The sequence below is a fragment of the Capsicum annuum genome, chromosome 6 (assembly GCF_002878395.1).
Source record: "Capsicum annuum cultivar UCD-10X-F1 chromosome 6, UCD10Xv1.1, whole genome shotgun sequence".
Taxonomy (NCBI): domain Eukaryota; kingdom Viridiplantae; phylum Streptophyta; class Magnoliopsida; order Solanales; family Solanaceae; genus Capsicum; species Capsicum annuum.
Window position 1 is genome coordinate 161,562,698 of NC_061116.1, and position 10,313 is coordinate 161,573,010.

Genomic DNA, 10,313 nt, shown 5'->3' on the forward strand with positions numbered 1-10,313 from the left:
TAAAGAATGAGTGTATAATGCTTAAACCGACATCTAATCTTCAGTTTTTATGACTTGGGATGAGGGTAAACGGATTTATTGTCCCTATGGAGATTAAAGTCACACCTGGAATACCGTTTGTGGGTTTGGCGTGATGCGATGACATGCCCATCGCTATTCCTAGTGCGACGCGATGGAATCGCTTTGATCTGCTGGAATTGAAATCCAAACATGACTCAAACCTCATCCGAAAATTCTAAAAATTCCCTGAGACATTCTTCTTACACTTCTAAAGATGAATTAACTCAAAAACCATCGTCTTGGAGCTCAGAAGGTCAACTTAAAAATCTTCAAAGTTAAGTAGTTAAAATAAGGCTAAGTCTTCAACACTTATCTAAATTTTAAGGTTCTAAGTCTCTTATGCAAGCACGAGGAGATGAACTAAACTAAGCCTAATACAGGGTATTACAATCTCTCCCTTTTAGGAACATTCATCCTCAAATGAGATTGGCTAAGCTGAGGATACTGAAAAGACACTTAGATCTTATACTGAGAATGTAAAACTCAAACTTGACTACATGACTGGACTGATTAGTGCATGCATGATATGTCATAAAGATGATTAAATATAGTTGGAATTACACTGGATGAACGGATGTCAAATCTGCGGGAAACTCAAGCTCATATGCTACCTTCTCAACATGACTCCATATTTTGTAAGGTCCAATATATCGGGGACTAGGCTTCCTCTTTTTGCCAAATCTCTTCACCTCTTTCATGGGTGAAATCTTCAAATAAACTAAGTCGCCAACCTTTTTTTAAAGAATTTAAAGGGGTTGAGCAATACCCTCAGGCTATTCATTTAACCACAAAGGAAATATACAAAGAGGGGGGCATAAACCTGGCCTCAGTTTATGTAACAACATATAAGGGATGAGACTAAAATAGTTTACAATATACCAATATGCTAAAACTAATATGACATTCATGTGTCTTCTTCCCTTTTTTTGGCATACACTAGGGTGGATCATGTATCTTGCTCACCTTCCTTCTCCTGAATCTTGGCATGCCCATTTGATTTAGCTGATAATATCCTGCTATAGCTGATGGTAGCTGACAACTATGGAAATAATATTGTGGCTGGTTAAATTGGTGGCTTACTTTTGATAGTGCATCAGCTACAAAGTTAGCTTATTTGTATACATGTCTACAAATACAAAGCTGAAATTGTGCAATGATCTTTAGTAAGGACTCCACAAGGGGTTGCAGGTGCCAAGGTATTGTTAGTTGTTTTCTTATCCATCTGGCCAAAAGTTCAAAATCTACTTCTAGCATCACCTGCTAAATACCATTTCTCAAACACCAAGATAGGCCACATATAGTATATTCCACTTCTACTTAGTTATTAATCCCTTATCCCAAAGAATTTAGCATATGCATAAATAATATCATTGTGATCTCTAATGACCCCCCTGCACCAATCCTTCCAGGGTTAATGAGAGCACTACCATCAGAGTTCAACTTAACCATTGGGGCTGGTGGATTAGTATAATATATAGTGGTGACTTTTGTCCTTTGTCTACAATTCCCCACATAAGCTACCAGGTTGGACCATCCAGAAGGCCAGTGGATGTATGGAAATACATTATATAGTAGGAGGGAGATATCTTTGTATATAAGATATTTTTATCTGGCTAATTGGGGTTGTTTATCACCATATTTAATAGCACATCTGGTCTTCAATAGGTTCCAGCAAATGATAATTGGAAGAGCCTAAAGCACCAGCTTATGAGCTCTATTAGATGCTCTCATTTTCTACCACTTTATCAATAAGTTCTTGATTGATACAGGGACATAAGGAATTCCTATAGTTGATGAAAAATATATCCATATATGATTTGTAAAGGGACTCTCAATAAAGGTGTGAGGAATATTATCCCATCTAGAGTTAGGACAACAACCACAACTGACAGGGGCTATACCAAAATAATAGAGCCTCTTATTGGTAGAAAGTGTCATTCTTAGAGCTCTCCATGTAAGAAAGGAGCATTTGAATGGGATCTCTCTGTACTCTGTGGTCAATTCCTGGGTAGTTGAACAGTTGAATTCACCACTTGGATTTAGAGTCCATATTGGGAAGTCAGGAATACCTTCTAGATACTAGATTAGAATTCTGAGGATAGAATGCACTACCTGAGAGGGAAGAATAATAGACAACTTCTGATTATTCCACTCTCCATCAACTAGGAAAGATGATACTTTAGCATTACTTGACCTTACACCATCAGGTCTTTAATTATGTAGTGTTGCCAGACCAGACCAGTTGTCCCACCAAAAATGACAAGTACCTGACTTGATTCTTCATAAAATATGTTGTTCAACTTCCCTCTTATTCTTTATCATAGTTTTACACACCAAAGATTGTCCAGTGGACCTTTTCCTGGCTACAGCGTGCACTCTCTTGTAGTACTTGGTTAGTAAAAAGTTTCCCCAAAGGATGTTTCTGCTTCTGAATATCCACTATTGTTTTAATTGTAAAGCCTTACATGTATCAGCAATATGTCTAACACCAATACCACCTTCTACTGCTGGGAAACATAGCTCCTTCTAGGAAGCCCAGTGATACTTCTTCTTGTTATCCTTCCAACCCCAGAAAAAATTAGCAAACAGACACATGAGTTATTTTATAATAGACTTTGGAGGTATGCAGGCAGAAAGAATGTGAATATTCATAGACTGCAGAACATATTTAATCAGCACAATTCTACCACCACAACTAAGTAATTTAGAATGTTATCCTATTATTCTTGAAGCCACACTACTAACCAGTCCAGCATAGTGACTAATTTTTTGTCTGCCAATATAAGTGGGACAACCAAGGTATGTAATTGGGCTGTGTTTTTGCTGAAATCCAGTTTCTTTTTTAATCCTTGAGACTATGGAAGGAAAATATTGATCTGGCAGTATGAAATAACTCTTGTTCTTATTGATTAGTTGGCTAGAAACTATTTCATAAGAAGCCAATGTCCTCATAATTAGTCTGAGAGTGTTTCTTATGCCAGCAGTAAAGATGATGATATCATCTGCAAAGCTGAGATGGTTAATTTGAGGTCTTTTACAATCCATGTGAAAACCATAGTATTAGGCTAGTGGTGTAAGTTGTTAAGGACTCTTAATAAAACTTCAGCTCCTAGAATGAATAGAATAGAAAAGAGGGGATCACCCTACTTCAAACCTCTTATAGAGTGGGAAAAAAAATCATATTAGTACTATTCACCAAGAATGAGTAACAATTGTTTGACAAGGTTCTCCAAATCATGTCAATAATGGGTTCACCAAATCTAAATCTCCTTAATACAAGACAAGTTTATGACCAAGACACCCTGTTATATGCCTTGGCCATGTCTAATTTAATGACAATATTTCCTCCCACAACTGGTTTCTTGATGCCACTAATGATCTCCTAAGCAAGCATGATATTTTCTATAATGTTCCTTCCTCTCACAAATCTAGATTGATTGTTAGAAATAATATTGGGAAGGATAGGAGTCAGTCTGAGGTAAATAAGTTTAGAGATGACTTTGTTGGTAAAGTTACTCAAACTGATAGGTCCATATTCAGATAATTTGTTAGGATGAGGTACTTTAGGGAGAAAGATTAGAGACGTATGAGTGAATTTAGGTAAATCCTGACCATAAAAGAAGGCAAGCACCATTTGGAAAAGATCCATACCAATAATATGCTAGCAGGACTGAAAGAATTTACCATTCATACCATCAGGACCTGCTGCTGAGTGAATACTCATTGAGAAGACCATAACCTTTACCTCCTCTATAGTAGGGATGGACTGGAGTTTCTCATTCTGATCATCAGTCATCAATTTGAGAATATTATCTAGCATTTCCTCAGGCACATAATTTACTGCCCATATAAAGATATCCTAAAAATATTTAACTGTAGCTACAGCTATATCAGCATCCCCTTGAATCCAATCCCCCTCCTTTTTCTTGATTTTATGTATGAACATTTTTTTTCTTCCTCCTCTGATAAAGGCATGGAAATAACTAGAGTTTGCATCACCATACTTGAACCAATGCAGTTGCGATTTTTGTCTTAAAATAGCATCTTTCACCTTGAGGTGTCTGATATATTCAGCTTCTGTTTTATGGAATTCCGGTCTATTTTCATCAGTACTATTCAGGATCAAGTATTCTTTAGCAACGTTGACCTTTTCTTTATAAATTTTTACATTGGTATATATGTTACCAAAAACCTCCTTAGACCACTTACTTAGAGAAGAAGTTAGTTTTTTTATTTTTTGGTGAAATCTCCACATGGGTGTTCCCTCACAGGGTATTTGCCAGCAAGTTTCCACAATGGTAAGGAGTGTGGGATGCTCTACCCAATAATCTAGGAATTTGAATTATTAAGTGTGTGCTTTCACCCTTTCATGCATTTCTAACAGCAAAGGATCGTGATCAAAACCCACAGAAAACAAGTGAGTAATGTTGGTCATTGGCATTTCTCTAGACCAAGCATCTGATACCATAACTCTATCCAATCTTTTCCATATTCTAAACTGAATACCTTTTAGATTGGACTAAGTAAACTTAGAACTATTGAATCCCAGATCAGTAAACCACAAGCTTTAATCACCCCTAAGAATTCAAAGCTCTTCCTCATATTATAAGAGATGTTTCCCATCTTTTTACTAACTTCAGTAATCACATTGAAATCTCCAATAGTGTACCAAGTTAAAGTTGTTGCAGAAAGCTAAACCAACTTACTCCATAAAGGTCTTCTTAATGTATCTCTGTACTTAACATAGACAAAGGTCATGAGGTAGGATTGATACAAAGTAGAATATGTAATAGAGCATGTAATATGTTGATCATCAATAGAAATAATGTCACAAGAGATATACAGGGTCCAAAAGATCTAGATTTTGTCATTAGAGTTGCATAGGGCATGCTCCATCTTAAGTTTATTTTGTCTATTTCAAGATGAATATTGTTGGAGAAAGGTTCCAGGATTGCAATCAGAGAGATATAGTGAATATTTGTGAGTTGTAAAGTCTTTCCAAAACACCTTAGGTAACTATACCCCTTGCATTCCAAACAAGATGACTGATTATTTGACTATTTTATATGAATGAGACCTGGTAATAGGTTTAGCTGTATGCCCATTCAAGTTAGCTAAAGAATGCTTAGGCCTTTTTCTTGACTTGATTAAAGATCCCCTGGGAGACAACCCATGCTGGATAGCAAATTGAGTCACTTCTTTTGCAAACTTCTCTTGATCTTCAGGATCAAATACATCAGTCACAATTTCTTCAATCTTCTCCAAATGACACAAGTTGCATTTATATATATCATCTTCAGAGTGTATTACTCTATACTCATCATCAAGGTCCTAGAGACACTCTGGGGATTCATCTCATTGGAATTAGATTGATCCAGCACCTGATAAAAACTAGGGGAAGCATCATGTAACAAATCAAAAGAATCATCCCTAATTTCCATTCCCTCATGAGAAACTGATCTCGCAGTTGGTTAAGGATCATAGTCTCAGGGTCGGATACCACTGCAGGATTCACACCCTCATCAGGCAATGTACTGTCTTCAGAGCTATCCATATGGTTCTCCTTATTAGGATCAAGTAACAAATTCTTGTCACTGTCTTCTGCTATTACTTGGTCATCTTGCCTTCCATTATCAAACTCCTCTAGTTATTGTGGTAGTGAAATAAATCCACTCTTATAATTGACTGGACAACCAGTTGTGGTCTCAATATTTTGTTGAAGAGCTATAAATGCATTTGATGTGGATGGAGCAAACTTATCTCGGTGACCCCCTGAATACTTATTTAGAGACCTTGGCTTGAACATCATCTTTGGTTATCCTTTTCCTTCCTTTTTTGGTCCTGCCACTCATTAATAGGTGTCTTGCCTTTCTCTGCATTTTGTTGTTGCATTATATTAGGTGGCTTCTACATTCTTTAACCTGTTTGAGATTTATCAAACTCTTCACTATGCACCTGATGCTCCTCCACCAGTTTTATCCTGGCCACCTCATCTTTTCCTTTGACAACACAAGATCTAGCAGTATATCCTTGATGTTTGCAATAGTAATAATACTCAGGGACCTCTTCATACAGAATGGTTTGCCATCTCCCTTCACCATGTTCATCATCATCATAACCCAGCCAAACATGTTGAGGCCTTGGATTGGTGAGGTCAATTTACAGCTTGACCTTAGCCATACTACCTTGGTTTTCTTATAAGTTTCCAAATCTAGAAATAGTACCTTGCCAATAGAGGATAAGAGAGGTGTCATAAACTCCATACAATAACAATGCCATAGAAACTCAGACAAACTAACCCATATAGGGACTAATAGGGTTTCTTCATCAGGGTTAAATATGGGAGTCCATAATTAAAATCTCATCAGTTGACCTTGAACATACATCTTCCCTTTGGACCACATAGTTGAATGATCATATTCATTATATAGGTCAATGTACAAATGGCTGGAATTGAAGTGAGTAATTTTGACCTTCCCTTTTAACTCTGTCTGTAATATAAACTATCACCTAATCAACTCCATCTTGGGCATGCTATCAAATTTCCTAATCAAGGTAAACCTACATCGCTATGCTAATTTCACTTTGAAATCCTAAGATCGAAACACAACCGTAGGAAGGCCTCATTTGGTTGTAATTCTTGGGGGATCAATTTTAATAAGCTCAACTTTCATGGATTCTTATGCTCTCAATTTCATAGCCAAAGAGTGCATAACTTTAGGAATAGAGGGTTCATGTCCATAGCCTGGTTTGGACCATACACCCATGGTCTCGGTAGGTATTGAATTTGCAGTCTCTGACATGGACATCAAAGTATCCATATCAGTCTCCTTATTAAGCACCAGAGGGTTCACCTTATTAGGTTTCTCATTAGATGGTTAAGTAATTGGGATAGAAGACTTACCTTCGTCATTAGACATTGAGAAATTCAGTATGGGTTGTGATTGACTGAACCCAATTGATCATTTACTGGATTGATCTCTGGTGCACATTGAATTGATTTATACGTCACCTTCCTCATCTTTCCTTGTATTTCTAATTGAGCCCGATTGATGATCACCTGAGCCTATCGTAATTGACCTTCTAAAATTTGAGATAAGTAGCCATCTAGCTGGGGAATAGGCTAAGAGGTGTGTGGAATATAGGTGGGTGGAGTTTTCTGAGGCGATCGGATGCATGTATACAATCCCTATTGGAATTATTCGGCAGATGGAGGAGCTCCACCGGTGGCTGAGACGTCATAGTTTCAACTGTAATTGGTGGGAAGTATAAAGTTGTAACTACCTAGAGAGAGAATTTTTTAGTATGTGAGGATTTTCAAATTTTGTATTGTTAGGCTTTTAGACCACAGTCACCAACCTCAAACTTGGGATCTCTTCTCCTTACACCTATATAAGATTTCGGACGACTCTAAGCTATTTTCAACCTCTCTCGAATTAACTATACTTTCTCCATAAATTCAAACACCACATCTGGCCCTATCAAAGTAGCCTAACCTACTTCAAACTAACCAGTGGGTGATCTATACCTTCTCCCATAAAGAGCCTCAAATGGAGCCATCTGAATACTGGAATGATAAATGTTGTTATAGGCAAACTCGATTTTAGGCGAGTGATCATCCCCACTCACTTTAAAATTAAGAACACATGCCCTCAACATAACTTCTAGGGTCTGAATGATTCTTTTTGCCTGACCATTTATCTGAAAAATGAAAAGATAAACTGAGATGAACTTGGTTACCAAGACCCTTCTGAAAGGCTTTCCAAAAGTAAGAGGTAAACTGAGTACCCCTGTCAGAAATGATGGAAGTAACTCCATACAAACTGGCCAACTCTATAATATAAATCCTAGCATAATCCTCCTCTGAATAGAAAGTATGGACTGGCAAGAAATGGGCTGACTTAGTCATTATGTCAACAATAACCCAAATCAAATCATGTTAACGATGCAAACGAGGAAACCCTATCACAAAGTCCATATTCACTTTTTCTCCACTTCTAAGTAGGAATACTAAACTCCCACAAGGTTCCACCAGGCTTTTGGTGCTCAACCTTAACCTGTTGATAATTAGCACACTTGGCTACAAACTCAGCAATATCCCTCTTCATGCCACTCCATCAATAGATTTTTTGCAAATCATGGTACATCATAGTGGCTCCTGGCTGAATAAAGTAATGCACGCCATGCGCTTCTACCAAAATATACTGCCTCAAACCATCAACACACGGTATACATAGTATACCCTGGTATCATAACACACTATCTCCTTTTGGGGAAAAACCTCTACTTTCTGATCTCTAACTGACTCCTTCAACTTAGACAAATTGGAATCTATATATTATTTCTCCTTTACTTCAGAAACCAAAGAAGACTCTGAACTGTTCTGAACCCATACACTACCTTCAGTTGAATCAACCAACCAAAAACCTAGTCTATCCAACTGATGCACTTCCTGAACTAACTTCTTCTTATCACTCTCAACATTAGTAACACTACCCATAGATATTTTATAAGGGTGTATGCCACTACATTGGCCTTGCCTAGGTGATATAAACACTTATATAATAGTCTTTTAACAATTCTAACCACCTTCTCTGATTGAGATTTAACTCTCTCTGTGAAAACACATACTACAAACTTTTATGGTCTGTGAACACATCAACATGCACCCCATACAAATAATTCTTCCAAATTTTCAAGGAAAAAACAACAGCTGCTAACTTAAGTTCATAAGTAGGATAAATCTTTTTATAGGGTTTAAGCTATCTAGAGGCATAGGATATGACCTTACCCCTTTGCATCAAAACACAACCCAGTCCAACTCTAGAAGCATCACAGTACACAACAAATCCATCTGAGCCATCTGGTAATGCCAAAACTAGGGATGAAGTGAGTCGATTCGCCAACTTCTGAAAAATCTCCTCACAAGAATTTGACCACTGAAACTTAACTTTCTTCTGAGTCAACCTAGAATTGGGGGATGCAGTAGACGAAAACCCCTCAATAAACCATTGGTAATAGCCAGTCAAACACAAAAAACTCCTGATGTCTGATAGAGAGATGGGTCTAGGCTAGTTTCTCACTACTTTGATCTTTTAAGGATCAACTCTAATGCCATCACTGAAAATAAAATGGCCAAGAAAAGCTACTGATATTAGACAAAATTCACACTTACTAAATTTGGCGAACAGATGATGATTACAACATAATTTTAAGATAGTCTGCATGGTCATTATCACTACGGGAATACACAAAGATGTCATTAAGGATTATGATGAAACATGTCCAAGTACTACTTGAACACTTTATTCATCAAGCCCATGAAGGCTGTTGGGGCATTCGTTAGCCCGAAATACATGACTAGAAATTCAAATTGACCATAACGGGTTCTGAAAGCTTTCTTTGGAATATCACACTCCCTCACTCTAAGCTGATGATATCCGGATTTAAGGTCAATCTTAAAGAAATAACTTGCACCCTGAAGCTGGTCGAATAAGTCATCAATTCGAGAAAGAGGATATTTGTTCTTGATTGTGACTTTGTTTAACTGGCGGTAATCAATGCACATTTGGAGAGATCCATCTTTCTTGTGCATGAAAAAGACTTGAGTGCCCCATGGAAAAATACTAGGCTTTATGAAACCTTTATCTAAGAGGTATTTTAGTTGCTCTTTTAATTCTTTAAGCTTGGTTGAAGCCATACGATATAGACAGATAGAGATAGGCTGAGTCTTAGGAAGAAAATCAATACCGAATTCTATTTCTATATCGAGAGGTACTCCTAGAAAATATTTAGGAAAAAACTCAAGAAACTCATTGACTACACGAACTGACTAAACTGTTTGAGCTTTACATTTAGTGTCCTTGACTCTAACTAAATGATAAATGCACCCTTTTGATATCAACTTTTTATCCTTAAGATGGGATATGAAATGACTCTTAGGAGATTCACAACTACCTTTCCACTAAAAAACTGCCTCATCAGAAATTAAAACTTTGTCATTCGGGTGCGACAATCTATAGATGCATAGCATTAATTGAACCAATACAAGCCTAGAATAACATCAAAATCTACCATTTCTAACTCTATTAGGTATGCTAGTATGATCTTATGCAGGACAGTAATAGGACACTTATATACTCGTCTGGCAATAACTGACTCACCCACTAGGATGGAAACTAGGAAGGGCTTGGAGAGCGTTTCAGGATCTATCCCAAAATTTGATGTAATTAAAGGAGTCATATAAGAGAGAT